The sequence below is a fragment of the Rattus norvegicus genome, chromosome 6, assembly GCF_036323735.1.
Source record: "Rattus norvegicus strain BN/NHsdMcwi chromosome 6, GRCr8, whole genome shotgun sequence".
Taxonomy (NCBI): Eukaryota; Metazoa; Chordata; class Mammalia; order Rodentia; family Muridae; genus Rattus; species Rattus norvegicus.
In genome coordinates this window covers 145,485,630-145,506,995 of record NC_086024.1, presented here as the reverse complement: position 1 = coordinate 145,506,995, position 21,366 = coordinate 145,485,630, and the positions used below count along the sequence as shown (strand labels likewise).

At 40.9% G+C, this 21,366-nt stretch overlaps 1 long non-coding RNA gene across 2 annotated transcripts; it reads right to left on the bottom strand.

Annotated features, from left to right (window-relative positions):
• Positions 1-8,460: 8,460 nt before the first annotated feature.
• LOC102550684 (uncharacterized) lies at positions 8,461-21,166 on the bottom strand. 2 transcript variants are annotated; one of them, XR_355201.5, is made up of 4 exons: positions 20,631-21,166; positions 16,883-16,981; positions 9,022-9,156; positions 8,461-8,742 (listed from the first exon to the last, which is right to left on the bottom strand). It is a non-coding gene; the product is annotated as an uncharacterized LOC102550684 (long non-coding RNA). The 2 variants fall into 2 exon arrangements; XR_001838609.3 differs by having other exon boundaries at positions 9,051-9,156; positions 20,631-21,137.
• Between the last annotated feature and the right edge of the window lie 200 nt (positions 21,167-21,366).

Here is a 21,366-nt window from a genome sequence, read left to right as displayed (position 1 = left end):
TGAGGCATCTTTTGGGTATATGCCCAAGAGAGGTATAGCTGGATCATCAGGCAGTTCAATGTCCAATTTTCTGAGGAACCTCCAGACTGATTTCCAGAATGGTTTTACCAGTCTGCAATCCCACCAACAATGGAGGAGTGTTCCTCTTTCTCCACATCCTCGCCAGCATCTGCTGTCACCTGAGTTTTTGATCTTAGCCAATCGCACTGGTGTGAGGTGAAATCTCAGGGTTGTTTTGATTTGCATTTCCCTTATGACTAAAGATGTTGAACATTTCTTTAGGTGTTTCTCAGCCATTCGGCATTCCTCAGCTGTGAATTCTTTGTTTAGCTCTGTACCCCATTTTTTAATAGGGTTATTTGTTTCCCTGCGGTCTAACTTCTTGAGTTCTTTGTATATTTTGGAAATAAGGCCTCTATCTGTTGTAGGATTGGTAAAGATCTTTTCCCAATCTGTTGGTTGCCGTTTTGTCCTAACCACAGTGTCCTTTGCCTTACAGAAGCTTTGCAGTTTTATGAGATCCCATTTGTCGATTCTTGATCTTAGAGCATAAGCCATTGGTGTTTTGTTCAGGAAATTTTTTCCAGTGCCCATGTGTTCCAGATGCTTCCCTAGTTTTTCTTCTATTAGTTTGAGTGTGTCTGGTTTGATGTGGAGGTCCTTGATCCACTTGGACTTAAGCTTTGTACAGGGTGATAAGGATGGATCGATCTGCATTCTTCTACATGTTGCCCTCCAGTTGAACCAGCACCATTTGCTGAAAATGCAATCTTTTTTCCATTGGATGGTTTTGGCTCCTTTGTCAAAAATCAAGTGACCATAGGTGTGTGGGTTCATTTCTGGGTCTTCAATTCTATTCCATTGGTCTATCTGTCTGTCTCTGTACCAATACCATGCAGTTTTTATCACTATTGCTCTGTAATACTGCTTGAGTTCAGGGATAGTGATTCCCCCTGAAGTCCTTTTATTGTTGAGGATAGCTTTAGCTATCCTGGGTTTTTTGTTATTCCAGATGAATTTGCAAATTGTTCTGTCTAACTCTTTGAAGAATTGGATTGGTATTTTGATGGGGATTGCATTGAATCTGTAGATTGCTTTTGGTAAAATGGCCATTTTTACCATATTAATCCTGCCAATCCATGAGCATGGGAGATCTTTCCATCTTCTGAGGTCTTCTTCAATTTCTTTCCTCAGAGTCTTGAAGTTCTTATTGTACAGATCTTTTACTTGCTTGGTTAAAGTCACACCGAGGTACTTTATATTATTTGGGTCTATTATGAAGGGTGTCGTTTCCCTAATTTCTTTCTCGGCTTGTTTCTCTTTTGTATAGAGGAAGGCAACTGATTTATTTGAGTTAATTTTATACCCAGCCACTTTGCTGAAGTTGTTTATCAGCTTTAGTAGTTCTCTGGTGGAACTTTTGGGATCACTTAAATATACTATCATGTCATCTGCAAATAGTGATATTTTGACCTCTTCTTTTCCGATCTGTATCCCTTTGATCTCCTTTTGTTGTCTGATTGCTCTGGCTAGAACTTCAAGAACTATATTGAATAAGTAGGGAGAGAGTGGGCAGCCTTGTCTAGTCCCTGATTTTAGTGGGATTGCTTCAAGTTTCTCTCCATTTAGTTTAATGTTAGCAACTGGTTTGCTGTATATGGCTTTTACTATGTTTAGGTATGGGCCTTGAATTCCTATTCTTTCCAGGACTTTTATCATGAAGGGGTGTTGAATTTTGTCAAATGCTTTCTCAGCATCTAATGAAATGATCATGTGGTTCTGTTCTTTCAGTTTGTTTATATAATGGATCACGTTGATGGTTTTCCGTATATTAAACCATCCCTGCATGCCTGGGATGAAGCCTACTTGATCATGGTGGATGATTGTTTTGATGTGCTCTTGAATTCGGTTTGCCAGAATTTTATTGAGTATTTTTGCGTCGATATTCATAAGGGAAATTGGTCTGAAGTTCTCTTTCTTTGTTGTGTCTTTGTGTGGTTTAGGTATAAGAGTAATTGTGGCTTCGTAGAAGGAATTCGGTAGGGCTCCATCTGTTTCAATTTTGTGGAATAGTTTGGATAATATTGGTATGAGGTCTTCTATGAAGGTTTGATAGAATTCTGCACTAAACCCGTCTGGACCTGGGCTCTTTTTGGTTGGGAGACCTTTAATGACTGCTTCTATTTCCTTAGGAGTTATGGGGTTGTTTAACTGGTTTATCTGTTCCTGATTTAACTTCGATACCTGGTATCTGTCTAGGAAATTGTCCATTTCCTGAAGATTTTCAAATTTTGTTGAATATAGGTTTTTATAGTAAGATCTGATGATTTTTTGAATTTCCTCCGAATCTGTAGTTATGTCTCCCTTTTCATTTCTGATTTTGTTAATTTGGACACATTCTCTGTGTCCTCTCGTTAGTCTGGCTAAGGGTTTATCTATCTTGTTGATTTTCTCAAAGAACCAACTTTTGGTTCTGTTGATTCTTTCTATGGTCCTTTTTGTTTCTACTTGGTTGATTTCAGCTCTGAGTTTGATTATTTCCTGCCTTCTACTCCTCCTGGGTGTATTTGCTTCTTTTTGTTCTAGAGCTTTTAGGTGTGCTGTCAAGCTGCTGACATATGCTCTTTCCTGTTTCTTTCTGCAGGCACTCAGCGCTATGAGTTTTCCTCTTAGCACAGCTTTCATTGTGTCCCATAAGTTTGAGTATGTTGTATCTTCATTTTCATTAAATTCTAAAAAGTTTTTAATTTCTTTCTTTATTTCTTCCTTGACCAGGTTATCATTGAGTAGAGCATTGTTCAATTTCCACGTATATGTGGGCATTCTTCCCTTATTGTTATTAAGGCGGTCAGGCTGAAACGATCTAATTTACAACGCAATTGCTTTCTAAATAACCTTCATTTTAAAACACCCTTTCACCAACAAACATTTGAAAAGACACCTATTTCCTCGTTTTGATTAGCAGTTGCTAGTTTTCTATCTAAATGTATGATACGCCTATGATGACGCAAATGCACGCTAAGGCTGTTGTTAGAAAAAGATGGTTAGTTCCAAATTTACGACTGAATTTCTAGAATTTCAGATGACGTTTTGTTGTTTCTAAGAGTTCTTGGTCTCAGCACGGGCTGATGAAGTTTCCGCTGATGGCATCTTCTGATCTGTGCTGAGAGAGATGCCTTCTGAGAATTGGGTGTCGAGGGGCACAGTCCTGTGCTTGTTAATTGCATACCTGACAATAATTGCAGAAAAGACTCTATCGTCATTGGCTTAATCTTATTTTTTGAAAATGTGTCTGAGAGAACAGTGACGTTTGAATCCAAGTAATTACATTGTAAAGATTTGGTATCTTAGTTACAATTACAGAAAAGCCCGCAGTGTGGTTTATTATTCTCCCATCTCAAGCCTTTCATGTGTGATCCTATAGACTTCTGTCTGATTTATCCCCGAGATTGCTTTAAAAAGGGCAGCATCAGTAATTTCCATTTACAAATTACTGCATTTTGTTGTCAGTATCTTCTAAAATATTATTCCCAGCATATGTGATTCATGAAGACAGGCAGATGGTAAATTTCCCTTTGGCAAAATACGTTAGACTCCTTCATTCTGTCATCCATTTGCAAGATCTTACTGTTATGAGCTCTTATCATTAACAAATTGGGTGAGATAATCCCTTTAAGACTGTGATATTTTGAAGGGAGAAGATAAATTCTTTTTTTTTTTTTTCCTTCTGGTAATAGTTCAGTTTCCTGCTGAGCAACCATAGATCACTGGGATGTTAAAGTTCACAGGAACACTGGCTCATAGCACACAGTCATTTCCTGTTTGACACAACTCCAGTTAGGTATTTAGCTGGCAAGTTAAATCACACCCTTCTCTGGTAGGTCACTAATAGCACCCAGAGGAAGAAAACCCATTTGACTGGCATCATTAGGAACTGGTTCACTGAAAAATAGAGCCAGCCACAGAAAGATACTGAGTCAGGAATGAGGGGAAGGCAGTCTGAAGATGCCTGAAAGATGAATGCTCTTCCTTGGCAAAGTATGAGGAAGGTGTGATCCTAACATTTTTCTGATTCTGTGTTGGTTAACGACTTAAAAGACTAAGAGTATGCATATTGGCTATCACTTTACCCCAGGGCCTAGAGGCTCCCTCTTGTGATTCCTAGACTTCATCTGGCTTCAACAAAACACGTAAAGGCTTGTGCTCTCAGAATGCCTTCATGAGGAGTTCCATTCAGTTCCACATTAATTTCCCAAACACCATTAATAATGTTACATTTGCTGATCTCGGGCTTGAAGACACCTACACATAATAATGTATTTATGACAAATAATGTATTTATGTATTTATGTCCTCACAAGGACACCTCTGTGAAGCAAACCTCTACACATCTGCCGTCTCTCCCTTCACCCCCATCTCACGCCTCCCGCTGTCAGCTGCAACCAGAAGCTGAAAGAGGACAGTCTGAGACCTCTCGACATGTAAAGGATTTTGCACGGAGACTACAGAGACAGGACGATGAAAAGCAGTCAGCTGAAACTAAATAATTAACGGAAACAAGTAAATTAGCTAAATTGGCTTTCAGAGAATCAGAGAATCAAGAGCATGCTTCTCTTGTCATCCCTCGTAGGATGAGACTATGTGCTGTAGGTCAGAACTGTGGAGAGTCCATGCCAGATGGCAGCTTCCAGTCACAACCATGAAGGCTCCCCAAGGCCACATAATCTGCCAGTGTCCAGTGGTAGGAGACGCTGATGAAAAATTGCTGTTAGAAAAATGATTTAGTCGGGATGAGAATTCAAAATTTATAGCCAGGGGCACCTCTGGAAAGATGTGCTATACCGCTGTTGAGAAATGCCTCCTATGTGTGCCTCCTTCTTTTTATTTTTTCCCCTTTTCACAATGCCTTTAGAGTCAATGGGGCAAACACATATGACTATCCAAGCTGTGACCTGCATAACTCCAGGGGTGCATCATAAGCAGAGACGTCAGAGTTCCAAAGTTCTTGTGAATTGTTCTCCTGCACACAAATATGTGCACACTTGGCTGGTAGGGCCGTGAGGACTGTGGATGAATTTGTAAACGTGTACGGTTGAATCTAAAAGTCAGCCAGGACTCAAGAGGATGAATAAACAAGGAACAAGAATGTAGGAGTGTTATGAACATGAAATGTCTCTCATGTGTTTGAACATTTAGTTCCCAGCTGGTGATGGGCCCAGACAGGGGGAGGAAGTGGATCACTTGGGATGAGTGTACCACTTAGTTTTGTGTATCTGTGTGTGTGTGTGTGTGTGTGTGTGTGTGTGTGTGTGTGTGTGTGTGTTTCTATGTGTGAACTTGGCATCAGATTCCAATGGGCCTGGGGTTGCAAGTGGATATAAGACATGAAATGTGGGTGCTGGGAACTAAACTCAGGTTATCTGTGAAAGCAGTATGTACTCCTGACTGCTGGGATACCTCTGTAGCTCCTGGTCTCTGCTTTTTGGCTGTAACCAGCTGCTTCATGCTCACACAGCAATGCCTCCCCTCTATGATTTCTTCACCCCATGAACCGTAAGCCAAAAGAAGCCCTTCCTGCCTTAATTTGTTTCTTGTCAGGTATTTGGTCACGGTGATGAGAAAAGTAATTGATACAAGAACACACAAAAGAAAACCAAGATTTGAACTCTGCTTTATAATACACAGTTTGCTCTACTAGGCACAGTCTCCATCAAACCTTAGAAGAATCCTGGTTTTTCATATTATGCCTCGAGGATTAAGTGGAGGTCAGTGAAGTTTTACAATTCGCTTATTTCAGGCACTCAGTGCTCTATGGGCAGGGACTTGAACCTACATTTCTAAATCTATATCTTGCATCTTGTTGACCACATCACATCACCTTTTGAGGGATAAAGAAGATTAGCCATGATCTTTCCTACAATGTTCACTTGGGATCAAGGAAGCATCTGATTGAATAAAATGTGGGAAACTTCCCTTATTTTGCAGATGCCATGGAGGAAAAGTGGTGTTCTAGCTTCCTCCAGTTGCTTCCTGCTTAGCATCTTTCTTATGTAGCCCAGCACCACCTGCCCACGGGTAGCACCGCCCACAGTGGGCTGGACCTTCCTCCAACCTTCCTCCAACAATTATCAATTAAGATTGGCCCCCACAGACAAGTTGCAGGTCAATCTGATGGAACCAATTTCTCAAGCTAGGGTCTCAGGTGACTCTGGTTCACGCCAAGTTGACAACTGAGACTGTGACACTGGCTTTTACCTGTCCTTTGTATCTCTCCTACAGCCCCTGCTTCTGTCCTCTCTTCTCACTAGCCTGTTCTTTATACCCCAACCGGCAGTGTCTTTAAAATTGCACTTCAGTAGCCTCTTTTGATCAGAAACTTATAGCTGCCCAGTCCTCGGCGGGAGAGGGGATACAAGAACAAAGTGGTCATATTAAAAATCTAATTTTGTTCTCACCGAATGAAGTCCAATCAACTTAGACTGCATCTCTGAATCTTCGAGAGAGAACCACAAAGCAAGTGTCCAGCATCATCACACACTTCTCTCTCAGTGGTGTATACTTCCACCAAACCTATTTACCATCTGCATCTGTTGATCTCTTTGGGAAAGGGTCTAGATATGTAGCTCGAGCTGGCCTTGAAATCTTAAACCTCCTGTATCAGCTGCACCATGAGGACTGGGATGAATAGAAGAACCATCATATCTAGCTCTGTCATTTACAATTTTGTCAATATCATGTAAAACTTCCATGGTGAGCCCTCTAATGGTGCTGTTCACACAGCACAGTAACAGTGAAATATTCTCTCCACAGTCTTCTAAAACAATCCTGATAAGTCTGCTTTGCATTTTAGCAAGATGAGTTAAAAAGAGATATCTAACTCTTTCTAACTTCTCTCTTCCATAGAATAAGAGTCCTTCACTGTATTTCAAATGTACATCAACTATAGATTCCCATGGACCCTCCCAGAAAAGCTGTGAAGTGGAAGAATCATGTTCAAGATAAGAGTTTGATACTGCATGACAGGCAAGTGGCTTGGCCTGGTTGGGTGCCCCAGGGAATAAGATGAACTCCTAGGAGTAAGGCTGTCTTGGTGCTCTTGGTGAAGCTAGCCCTTGAGATCACACCTCTTTGGTCACTCTGCCTGTGTTTGGATTATTTCTCAGCTAACTTTGATTCTACCCTCTAGATTAATTTCTTAAAATAAATATAATTTTTCTTCAGGTTTCTATTTAAGATCTCACCTCTGTTCAGTCTTTTTCCACCCTTTCAAATTACTGATATGCCTTGAAAGTAACAGGCACTCAATCAGTTTATTGTCTTTTCCTTAACTCTGATGAGTCAGGGATAATGGTAAATGGTAATTTACCATTTAATAAATAATTTACCATAATGATTAATGGTAAGAGTCCATGCTTCTGTGGAAACTGGAGAACCACCAAGCCTGGTTTACAGTGTTGAATGCAGTCATCTCTATATTCCAATAATAAGTCCTTTCCCTTCCTAGCACACTGGCAGTTCAACCATGCACTGTGCTATATAGGAAAACATGAAGATTCACTGCAATAGTAAAGCAAACCAGATCATGGGAGATAAAAGGCTGGTACTGTAATGGTAAGTTTTATGTCAACTTGACACAAGCTAGAGTCATTTGGGAAGAGGGAGCCTCAACTAAGAAAATGTCTCCACCAGATAGGCCAGTGGGCATTTCTTAGTTGATGACTGATTTGGGAGGGCCCATCTCACTGGGGACAGTGTCCCTGCCCTTGGCAGTTGGTCCTGACTGCTTTAGGAAGGCAGACTGAGTAAGTCATGAAGGAACAACCCAGTAAGGAGCACTCTACCACAGACTCTGCATCAGTTCTTGCCTCCAGTTTCCTGCCTTGAATCCTCCCCGACTTCCCTGGATGACGAATTATAAACTGCAAACTGAAAAAAATCCTTTTTATCCCCAAATTGGTTTTGGTTGTGGTATTTTATCAAAGCAATAGAAACCCTAACTAAGACAAAGACCTTCTATTCTTTCTTAAGATATACAGTGTTGACTAATTTAGTTTTCAAATAATTTGGCTTGGAAATCTGTTTAGGCAGCAAACTTTGAAAGCCTCCGTGGAGATTGATAATATACTCTTATGTACCCTTACACTTTTGTGCCATACAGCGGTAAATATACTTCCCAAAGAAGAAAAAAACTTGTGCTGGTCATGGTGGCTCTCAACCTTCCTGATGCTGCAACCCTTTAATACAGTTCCTCATGTTGTAGTGAGCCACAGCCATAAAATTATTTCATTGATACTCCATAACTGTAATTTTGGTACTATAGTGAATCATGATGTAAAGTCTGATATGTAGGATATCTGATATGCAACCTTCAAAGGGGCATGGCCCACAGGTTGAGAATGCCTGTCTTAGAGTAATAGAACTGATAGAATGAATACACACACACACACACACACACACACACACACACACACAGAGGTTTATTTAGAGTGGCTTACAGGCTGTGGTCCTGCTAGTCCAATATTGGCAGTCTATCAACAGAAGGTCCAAGCATCCAGAGTTTTTCCATAAGGCTAAATGTCTCATCTGGTCTTCTGCATATGCCAGAATCCCACAGAGGTAGGCTCTAATTCCAGAATGGATTTGCTAGCCAGAGTGAGGGCAAGCAGGCAGAGGAGAGGTTTCTTCTACGTCTTCGATATGCCAGCAGAAGGTGTGGCCCAGATTAAATGTGGATCTTCCCACCTCAAAAGATTTAAATAAGAAAAACCCATTACAGGTGTACTCAGTCTCTTGGGTTTTAGGTAATCGTAGATGTAGTCAAGTTGACACCAAGAATAGCCACCAGGAGATTGTAATTTTATCTTACTTTACCGTTTGACAGCTTCATATATGTATATAATGTGTAACTCACCCCTCTCCTGATCCTTCATTTACCTCTAACATCAGGTATGCCTCTCAGTTTCATGCCCTTTTGGTTTTACTTTTGTTTTGTTTCCTACTGAGTTTAACCAGGCTACCAACCTGGACTTGTGGAGCTCATCAACTGGTACCTGTGGTGCCTGGGTATCTCAACAGCAGCTGCATCACTGAAGACAATGACTCTCTTTTCCTCACCCTGCATCAGCTGCTAATAGCTTCTCAGTGTGAGTCCAGCCCCTGTGATGGAATGTAAGCAGGCCTTATCACATGTGGGAAGATTCAACTGCTGGGAGTCCATAGGTGCCACATGTCATGCCCAGTAGAGAGTTCACAGCCCTCTTCCCCATCAGCTTGTTTTTACATTCTTCCCACCACTGCCCCCATGATGTTTCCTGAACCTTGAAGGCAGTGAAATACATGTTCTGTTTAGGGACACTCATTGGTCATTTATTCTCAACATCTTGACCAGCTAGCTGTAAGTCTTTTTATCAACTACCATTTGGCTTCTAGTCTGAACCAGTGCCCTGAGCAGACATTGGGCACTGGCTCTGCACCAAATCCCACAACACCGAGAGAAAACCCAAATTCCAGGTGCTGTAACACTCTCAGGATCAGAGGTGAGGAGGCCACAACATTTGCCCCAACGCCGGCAGTGACGGGGTTCCACAGGATCCAGGGATGCAGGAACCCCCAACCAGCAAGGATCACAGGTCCCTTCTGGTCTGAACTAGTGCCCTGAGCAGACCATGGGTGCTGGCTCTGCACCAAGTACCACAAGACCTGGTGGAAACCTGACTTCCAAATGCTCTGATCATAGGAGAGTCCACAACATCGGCCCCAACACCCATCCCAACACCTGGAGTAACTAGGTCCCCCAGAATCTGGGGACACAGGAACCTCCACAAAACCAGGGTCTTGGGTTCCTTCTAGTCTGAACCAGTTCCCTGAGCAGACCTTGGGGGCTGACTCCATACCTATTCCCACAACACACAGAGGGAGCCCAACTCACAGGTGCTCTAAAATGCCCAGGATCAGAGGTGTTCTGAAACACCCAGGATCATAGGATTGCAGGATCAGAGGAAGCTTGACTCCCAGAAGATTGGACACAACAAGGATCTTGGACACAACCAGGATCTCAGGATAATAGAATCACAGAGACAACTGGGCTATGAGGAGTTCTGATACAACCAGAATCACAGGATGGACAGGCTGCAGAGAGAGCAAAGGCAGGAAACACTAGAGAAGACCAGATGGCAAGAGGGAAGCAAAAGAATATAAGCAACAGAAACCAAGACTACTTGGCATCATCAGAACCCAGTTCTCCCACTACAACAAGTCCTGGATACCCCATCACACCAGAAAAGCAGAATTTGGATTTAAAAATCACATCTAAAAATGATGATAGAGGACTTTAGGAAGGACATAAATAACTCCCTTAAAGAAATATAGGACAACACAGCTAATCAGGTAGAACCCTTTAAAGAAGAAACACAAAAATCCCTTAAAGAATTACAGGAAAACACAAACAAACAGGTGAAGGAATTGAACAAAACCATCCAGGATCTATAAATGGAAATAGAAGCAATAAAGAAATCACAAAGGGAAGCAACCTTGGAGATAGAAAACCTAGGAAAGAGATCAGGAGTCATAGATGCAAGCATCACCAACAGAATACAAGAGAAAGAAGAGAATCTCAGGGGCAGAAGATACTATAGAAAACATTGACACAACAGTCAAAGAAAATGCAAAATTCAAAAAACTCCAAACCCAAAACTTCTAGGAAATCCAGGACACATTGAGAGGATCAAACCTAAGGATAATAGGTATAGAAGAGAGTGAAGATTCCCAAGTTTAAGGGCCAGTAAATATCTTCAACAAAATTGTGGAAGAAAACTTCCCTAACCTAAAGACAGAGATGCCCATGAACATACAAGAAGCCTACAGAACTCCAAATAGACTGGACCAGAAAAATACTCCTTTTGTCACACAATAATCAAAGCACTAAATGCACAAGTAACATATAAAGGCAGACCTATCAGAATTACACCAGACTGCTCACCAGAGACAATGACGGCCAGAAGATCCTGGGCAGATGTCATACAGACCCTAAGAGAACACAAATGCCAGCCCAGGCTACTATACCCAGCAAAACTCTCAATTAGCATAGATTGAGAAACCAAGATATTCCAGGACAAAATAAAATTTGCACAATGTCTCCACACAAATCCATCTCTACAAAGGATAGTAGATGGAAAACTCCAACAGAAAGAGGGAAACTATACCCCAGAAAAAGCAAGAAAGTAATCTTTCAACAAACCCAAAGGAAGTTAGCTACACAAACATAAATCCACCTCTAACAACAATAATAAGAAAAAGCAACAATCACTTTTACTTAATATGTCTTAACACCAATGGACTCAATTCCCCAGTAAAAAGACATAAACTAACAGACTGGATAGATAAAGAGGACCCAGCATTTTGCTGCATACAGGAAACACACCTCAGTGACAAAGACAGACACTACCTCAGAGTAAAAGGCTGGAAAACAATTTTCCAACCAAATGGTCCCAAGAAACAAGCTGGAATAGCCATTCTAATCTAGAGTAAAATCTACTTTCAAACAAAAGTTATCAAAAAAGAAAAGGAAGGACACTTTATACTCATGAAAGGAAAAATTTACCATGTTAAATTTTAATTCTGAATATCTATGCTAGAAATGCAAGGGCAACCACATTTATAAAAGAAAATTTACTAAAACTCAAAGCACATATAGCACCTCACACAATAATAGTGGGAGACGTCAACACCCCACTCTCATGGACAGATCATGGAAACAGAAACTAAACAGAGACACAGTGAAACTAACAGAAGTTATAAACCAAATGGATTTAACAGGTATCTATAGAACATGATCCTAAAACAAAAGAATATACCTTCTTGTCAGCACCTCATGGTACCTTCTCCAAAATTGACTATATAATTGGTTACAAAACAGGCCTCAACAGATACAAGAAGATTGAAATAATTCCATGCATCATATCAGATCACCACGGACTAAGGATGATCTTCAACTACAACAAGAACAACAGAAAGCCCACATACACATAGAAGGTGAACAACACTCTACTCCATGATAACTTGGTCAAGGAAGAAATAAAGAAATAAAGACTTCTTAGAATTTAAGGAAAATGAAGGCACAACATACCCAAACTTATGGGACACAATGAAAGCTGTGCTAAGAGGAAAACTCATAGCTCTGAGTGCCTCTAGAAAGAAACTGGAGCAAGCTTGAAAGCTCTAGAACAAAAAGAAGCAAATACACCCAAGAAGAGCACATGGCAGGAAATAATCAAACTCAGGGCTGAAATCAATCAAGTAGAAACAAACAAACAACAACAACAACAAAAAAAACTATGCAAAGAATTAACAAAACCAGAAACTGGTTCTTTTTTTAAAAAAAAAAATGAACAAGATAGATAAACCCTCAGCCAGACTAACCAGAGGACACAGAGACAGTATCCAAAGTAACAAGATCAGAAATGAAAAAAAAAAAAAAAAACGGTGTAATGACAGAAACTAGGGAAATTGAAAAAAATTATCAGATCCTACTATAAAAGCCTATACTCAACAAAACTGGAAAGTCTGGATAAAATGGATAATTTTCTAGACAGATACCAGGTGCTATAGTTAAATCAGGATCAGATAAACCATCTAAACAATAACTCCTAAAAAGAATAGATGTAGTCATTTAAAGCCTCCCAACCAAAAGAAGCCCAGGACCAGATGGGTTTAGTGCAGAATTCTATCAGACCTTCAAAGAAGACCTAATACCAATAATCTTCAAACTATTCCACAAAATAGAAAGAGAAGGAACAGTACCCAATTGGTTCTACGAAGCCACAATTACACTTATACCTAAACCCCAAAAACCCCAATGAAGAAAAAGGACTGTAGTCCAATTTCCCTTATGAATATCGATGCAAAGATACTCAATAAAATTCTAGCAATCTGAATTCAAGAACATCAAAACGATCATCCATCATGATCAAGTAGGCTTCATCCCAGGATGCAGGGATGGTTCAATAAATGTAAATTCATCAACCCAGTCCATTATATAAATAAAGTCAAAGGAAAAAAAAAACACATGGTCATCTCATTAGATGCTGAGAAAGTATTTGACAAAATTCAACACCTCTTCATGATAAAAGTCTTGGAAAGATCAGAAATTCAAGGCCCGTACTTAAGTAGAGTAAAAACAATATACAGGAAACCAGTAGCCAATATCAAGCTAGAGAGAAACTTGAAGCAATTACACTAAAATCAGGGACTAGACAAGGCTGCCCATTCTCTCCCTACTTATTCAATATAGTATTCAAAGTCCTACACAGAGCAGTTAGACAACAAAAGGAGGTCAAAGGGATACAAATTGGAAAGGAAGAAGTCAAAATATCACTATTTGCAGATGATATGATCGTATACTTAAGTGACCCCAAAAATTCCACCAGAGAACTCCTAAACCTGATAAACAATTTCAGCAAAGTGGCTGGATATAAACTTAAACAAATCAGTAGTCTTCCTCTACTCAAAGGATAAGCAGGTTTAGAAAGAAATTAGGGAAACAACACCCTTCACAATAGTCACAAATAATATAAAATAACTTGCTGAAACTCTAGTAAAGCAATTTAAAGATCTGAATGACAAGAACTTCAAGTTTCTGAAGAAAGAAATTGAAGAAGATCTCAGAAGATGGAATGATCTCTCATGCTCATGTATTGGCAGGATTAATATAGTAAAGATGGCCATTTTGCCAAAAGCAATCTACAGATTCAATGCAATCCCCATCAAAATCCCTACTCAATTCTTTATAGAGATAGAAAGAGCAATTTGCGAATTCATTTGAAGTAACAAAAACCCAGGATAGCGAAAACTATTCTCAAAAATAAAAGAAGTTTTGGGGGAATCACCATCCCTGACTTCAAGTTGTATTACAGAACAATAATGATAAAAGTTGTATGGTATTGGTACACAGACAGGCAGGTAGATCAGTGAAATGGAATTGAAGACCCAGAAATGAAGCCACACACCTATGGTCATTTGATCTTTGACAAAGAAGCTAAAACCATCAAGCGGAAAAAAGAGCATACTCAACAAATGGTGGTGGTTCAACTGGTGATCAGCATGTAGAAGAATGCAAATCGATCCAGTCTTACCACCTTGTAAAAAGCTTACGTCCAAGTGGATCAAAGACCTCCACATAAAACCAGATATACTTGAACTAATAGAAGAGAAAGTGGAGAACTGCCTAGAACACATGGGCACAGTGGAAAATTTTCCTGAATAGAACATGGATGGCTCTAAGATCAAGAATTGACAAATGGGACCTCATAATATTGCAAAGCTTCTGTAAGGCAAAGGACACTGTCATTAGGACAAAATGGCAACCAACAGATTGGGAAAAGATCTTTACCAATCCTACATCTGATAGAGAGCTAATATCCAACATATGCAAAGAACTCAAGAAGTTAGACTCCAGAGAATCAAATAAGCCTATTAAAAAATGGGATCTAGAACTAAACAAAGAATTCTCAACTGAGGAATACTGAATGGCTGAGAAGCACCTAGAGAAATGTTCATCATCCTCAGACATCAGGGAAGTGCAAATCAAAACAACCCTGAGATTCCACCTCACACCAGTCAGAATGGCTAAGTTCAAAAACTCAGGTAACAGATGCTGGTGAGGATTTAGAGAAAGAGGAACACTCCTCCATTGTTGGTGGGATTCCAAACTGGTACAACCACTCTGGAAATCATTCTGGAGGTTCTTCAGAAAATTGGACATTGCACTACCTGAGGATCCAGCTATACCACTCCTGAGCATATACCCAAATATGTTCTAACATATAACAATGTCCACTATGTCCATAGCAGCCTTATTTATTATAGCCAGAAGCAGGAAAGAACCCAGATGTCTTTCAACAGAGGAATGGATACAGAATCAGCTATCAAAAACAATGACTTCATGAAATTCATAGGCAAATGGATGGAACTAGAAAATATCACCCTGAGTGAGGTGATCCAATCATAAAAGAACACACATGGTATGCACTCACTGATAACTGGATATTAGCCCAAAAGCTCAGAAGACCCAACATACAATTCATAGACCACATGAAACTCAAGAAGAAAGACAAAAGTGTGGATGATTCAGTCCTTCTTAGAAAGGGAAACAAAATACTCACAGGAGAAAATACAGAGGCAAAGTGTGGAGTAGAGACTGAAGGAAAGGCCATCCACACTTGGGAATCCATCTCACATGCAGTCACCAAACCCAGTCACTATTGGGGATGTCAAGAGGTGTATGCTGACAGGAGCCTGATATAGCTGTCTCCTGAGGGGCTCTGCCAGAGCCTGACAAATACAAAGGTGGATGCTTATAGCCAACCACTGGACTGAGAACAGGGTCCCCAATGGAAGAGTTAGAAAATGGACTAAGGTAACTTGGAGGTTTGCAGCCCCATAGGAATAACAACAATATCAACCAACCAGACACCCCAGAGCTCCCAGGGACTAAACCACCAACCAAAGAGTACACATGGAGGGACCCATGTTTCCAGATGCATGTGTGGCTTCAATGGGAGGAGAGGCCCTTGGTCATATGAAGGCTTGATGCCCCAGTGTAGGAGAATGCTAGAGCGGGGAGGCAGGAGGGACTAGGTGGATGGGGGAGCACTCCTATGGAGGCAGGAGGTGGGGGTTGGGATGGGGGAGTTTCCGGAAGGGAAACAGGGAAAGGGGATAACATTTGAAATGTAAATAAAGAAAATATCCAAAAAAAAAGAAAAGAAAAAAAGAAAAGAAAAATACCCTACTGTTTGCTTCAAAAAGAAGCTTTTTTTTTTTTTAAATCAAGGCAGAAACATTCTATGGGTATAAACATACATGTTAGTTTGAGAACAAGCTCATTTAGCAAAACAGAAGCAGCAGGTTCACTGCTAGAATCTATGACCTCCTCAGCCCTGGGCTTTTGGGAAAGCCTACACTATATGGCATGACCCTCTGTGGCGTGGACCTTAAATACAATCAGGAAGCAGCTGATTATCCCCATAACAGTGATACTAAAATAAGATAAGGCACAAATAAAGGCCAGTTGTTATTTACTGATCTTCTGATTTACTTAAACACTACCTGTACAGACTATTGGCCAAGCATGACTTCACTTGCTCCCTAACACAAAACGACCTGAAAAAAAAAAAAAAAAAAAGCTGAAACAATGAGCTGTTGCCCTTAGCAACCTGCTGACTGCCACGGAGACTTCTGTGAAATCTTGCTTGCTTTCCTGCCCCATCTTGTGGTTTTAAAATATAAAATAAACATACAAACCGGACCCAGGATTGAAGCCTTTCAGGGCACACCCTGGTTTTGGTGATGTCCACCGGCGACATCTCCCTCCTTCGTTCTCACTGATGTTAGATAGAGTACTTATTCCAGAAAGATTCTGGCAACACTACCACGGCATAATTTTATTTTAGCTGTTTGTGAATAGTCTATTGGCCAACTTTCAATGACAAAGAAAGGAAACCCTGGGGGGAAATCATATAAAAGGTGAGAATTTATCTTGGCTCATGTCTTTGGAGGATTCTATCCATTATCAGCCCTCTCTGTTGACGTGGGGTCTTCGGTAAGAAAAGAATTATCCATCATATAGTAGCCAAGAAACACACAGAAAGACAAAGTAACTGTGATTCCAGTATTCCTTTCAAGGGCTTCCCCCTCCATGGCCTACTTCCTTCTGCTAGGTTCTGCTAGATCAAAACTTTTAACTCTGAGTGACATTTCAGATCTCAAAAGTCTGTTCTGTTTTTGTTTTTGTTTTTGTTTTCCTTATATCAGAAGTACTTAAACCTGTAACATTCCGTGGGCATATTAATGGGAAAAAATAATCATAATAACTTCCAAACATTACCTGAATCGTGTGTTTTGTGTGTGGCTTGGGGAAAAGAGGATTTTCTGGTCACTGAACCACTGTTCTCCCGGCAGCTTTCTCCTCCTCTCCATGTGATCCCTTTAGTAGACAACTTCAGGTTACCAAAACTTTTTAGGTTGTAGTTTTTGGCTCAAACTCACATATCCTTGGAGTATAACACAGGCAAAAGCCATATTACCTTTTCATTAACTATCGCAATAAAAGAAAGTCAGTTATGTAATCCTCTTCCCAGGATACTTAGTTGCAAGGCCTCTGAGACTAACTCAGATTCACAGGAAAGGGAGTGTTAGGATGACTCCTGGGCCTGGAGGTTTAGAATTTACAGCTTGTCCCACACTCCACCTGATTACCCTCACCTTCACTGACTGACACTCGGGTAGTGTTACTGCAAGCCCATCCCCAGGGGAAAGTTCCCACGTCATTTGTAAGTTCCTCCTGCTCAGCACTCTTCTTGCACACATATCTGTCTCCCTTTGGTGCTTTGACGAAGCTACCGTCGAAGTTCCCAGAGGGCTGGATTCTACCTGATTCTGCTCAAGGCACTACCAATGCCTTGCACTCTGCCTGACATGGGATGGGTGTGTAACAGCAATCACCATGCTAGTGTTAATAATATAGACCAGAATTCAGATCTACACAGAAGAGAGATGATCATCTATAGTAACTCACAGTGGGCTGTGAAGTGCTGTGCTAGGTTTAGCATGATCAAGTCCCTATTACTGTCTTATCTTTCCCTATCAGTGGCCTAGCTAAAAACGAAAGAGAAAACGGAGCTTTGGGGCCATGACCAGATGCATCAGTACTTAGGAGCATAGTCTGTTCTTATACCTTATGACTTGGGTTCAGTTCCCAGCACCTACATGATGTTCATGTTTTATTATTTAGTTATATGTATACTCGTATACGTGTATATGCGTATACATGTATGCATGTATATGTGTATATGTATTTATGCATAAAAGCATATGTGTACATATGTATACATGTGTATGTATATATAATATGCATGTGAGAATTCTAGAAGCTCTCAAAGAACTATTAGGATCCTGTTACAGGATGTTTGATTACACTGTGAGCCCCGAGACTGTGTTATTTACTAGGGGAGTACAGACATGCCCTTAGTATGCACCTTTAATCCCAATGATGACGGTAAAGTTAGTTTGTAAAAGGATGCACCCGTGTTTGAAACTCATGTCTAATTGAGTGTCAGGCAAAGTGATGAATCAGAGAAAGATTGGACAGCTAGGATACGCCCAACTCTCATGAGAAGAGAGAGAAAAGGGAAGCTACTCAAGTGAAGAACACAGAAAAAAGGGGAGGGAGGCAGTTTTACTGAGCTAGATGTACCCAGAGAGGTTGAAGAGGGAGCAAGCTAGACACAGGTAAAGACAGAATGGGCCAGAGAATGAGGAGTTAGAAGATTAGAACAAATTGCCAACGTTTGTATGGGGCCATGCAGAGGAATTCAGGAGAAGCCAAGGGAAAGAAGCCAGACTGAATCAGTCAGCTTGGAGAGGTGTTTGAGCTGGAACAGCTGAGTTGACCAGTCAGTCAGAGTTCAGAAGAAGCTAGAAAAGCGAGCTTATCCACCCATAAGTCTCATAGGATGAAAACGTTCTAGGCCTAGGTTAGCAGATGAAGTCAGTGGGTCTCAGAGACAATTAATACAGGAGAATAAAAGTTACTTTTACAGGATCTGCTAGTGTTCAGGAAGTGTTTAAACTTCAGAAACTCGGTTTTGATCATATAAATTATCAAACACAGGGCTATTTCACACTGTAAAATGATCTTCTGAATTGACACTGCTGACAATTGCATTTACAGCTCTGACATTTTTGGATGGCTCAAAAGTCAACCGAACAGTATTTTACGTCAAAGTTCTTGCTGCATAGCAAAATATTCCAAAGCCTAGTGGTCTAAGACAACCACCATTTGATGATTCTGTGGGCCATCTGGGTGGAGAGGGACTGGCTGTCTCAGTTTGTCTAGGATCTCAGGTAAGCCCAGGTGAGGTACCTATTCACCACAAGGCCCCGAGACCACTTCTCAGCACAAAGGAGATGTATTTGCCCTGGAAGGACAAAGGACACGGAATAAGAGACAAAGACAGGAGTTAGATGAGGTGAGAGAAGGGGAGGGGACAGGGATATTTATCCTAGAGTGGGACAAAGGATGAATAGAAGAAGAGAGAAGTAGATTGAAAGAAGATGGCATAGAGGTGGCATAGGCCAATGTCTGTTTATGAAAAGAAAAGGGACCCTGTGTTAAGACAGATTGCTTTGTTTTGATAGGGCATGTTAATTAAGTTATTTAAAAGTGGGCTTTTGATTGCTGGACTTCAATACATTGATAGTTGGACTTTGGTAGCTAGCCTTAGGAGAAGGAAAAGGCCAAATAAGGGAATCGACCTTGGTGGGCAGCTCAAGGAATGTAATCTAATGTAATAAAGGGCAGGCAAGGCCTTCCAGAGCCACATTCGCTATGCTCAGGCTGGCTAGAGTCTCTTCAGTACCCATGCTAATTGGATAGTTCTGTTAAGTTCAGTTCATTTGAAGTCTCCAGGGCTCAGACAATAATTTATGGTCAGCTAAACATCTGGCAGCTGGCTGATATGGTTAAGTCCTCATTCCCATGCTTAGTCTTCAGCAGACTGGAGATCAATTGGGTCATCTTGGTTGTCCTTCATATGGTGGTTATAGTGTTTCAATTGCTGCCAGAGAGCAGAGCTCAGAGCTTTACAAACCATTACTCGTATCATGGTTGCTAATGGACCATTGGCCAAAGCAAGTCGCGTGACAAAGTTCTGATTCAAACATTGGAAAAAGAAGCTCGCCTTCTAAGGAAGCGCTGGGCTGGTTATTTTTCTTCTTGCTGTGATAAAATACCTGAAGAGGTAGCTTAATGAGGAAGATTTTATTCTGGTTCACAATTTGAGAAGGCACAATCCATTGTTGCACAGAAGACACAGTAGTCTCAACATATCCTAAATGGGCTAATGGGAATACGAGAAGAAACAGACAGCGGGGACCAGAATCGGGGGAACTAAAACCCCCTAAACCTCTTCTGATAACCTTACATCTGCCAACTAAAACTCAAGTCTGAAAGGTACTACAGCCTTCTAAGATAGCGCCACCAGCTGGGAAACAAGTGTTAAAACACCTGTGCATACCGCAGAGGTATACACAGTAGAAGGAATTTGTGTCTGCTTGTGTTATCTTCGTTGTCTCATCTGCTGGCCTGACCTTTGTACATCACTGACTGTTAACATAGTCGCTGGGACCCAAAGCTTCCTCAACTACCAGCAACATCCTGAAAATTCATTTGTTCACAGAAGATAAGGTGAAGTTAAGAGCCTTATGAGCAGATGTAGACATCACAATTCATCAAACAGGAAGTAAGATTAATTAGCGAATATATAGGGAATTCCACGTCCACTAGTTGTTGCATAAAATAAACAAATAAATAAATAAATAGCCACCATGCTACTGTTGGCAGGCCGGCCAGCAGGCCAGGTCTGTCCACATCTAGGCAGACTCTCTGACCCAGAGCTCGGAAATCTCTCCACCGGACTCACTAAGTTCCCATGGCGGGTTGCTGGGACACCGGCCCCATGCCTCCAAATTCATAGCTGGTTTGCACGTGCGGCAAACCCATGCTTTGCCACCGTGCCTTTCTCTCTCGAACCCAGCTGAGTCTCTGCGTGAAGGAAAACAACAAGCAAACATACCATAGAATCAGCAGGTAACGCAATCGTTGGGGGAAGCAACTAGCATCCTAATTTTGTAAGCCATTCGAAGATAAGTTCCTCTGGTGACGGAAACCAGGGACCTCTTAGCTACATTTTTCCTTCAAGCTCTCCCAGGCCAAAAGCAAGTCACTTTTTCCTGATTCCTCTCTTCCCCTCTCCCACCCGGAAGTGCTGCCTACTACTCGCCCAGTGATTGATCCCCCGAAATCTTTATTCGTTAGGGGAAGGTTCTGCTACAACTGTTACAGATCCCAAACTGAATTACTGACTTACTACTATTTCTCCACCACCTTTTGTTTGTTTTCGTTGTTGTTATTTTGTTTTGTTTTGACTAATCAGTGGTTTGATTTCTTCACTGGGATTTGTCATCAAAACTCTGGCACTTGGGTTAGGAAATAATTTGGAATCTTTATTTTAGAAACCTTCTAATTTTCATCAAGAGATCTGCTAATTATTTTTTTAGGTATGTCTCCTAAGTAAAGACGTGTGTGTGTGTGTGTGTGTGTGTGTGTGTGTGTGTGTGTGTGTGTGTTTACTGAAAATTTGGTAAATATTACTAGGGGAATGAGCTAAACCATTATTTGCTAACTAGATTTTACATACTCATAACATTCATGAATTGGGGTGTGTGTGTGTGTGTGTGTGTGTGTGTGTGTGTGTGTGTGTGTGTGAGAGAGAGAGAGAGAGAGAGAGAGAGAGAGAGAGAGAGAGAGAG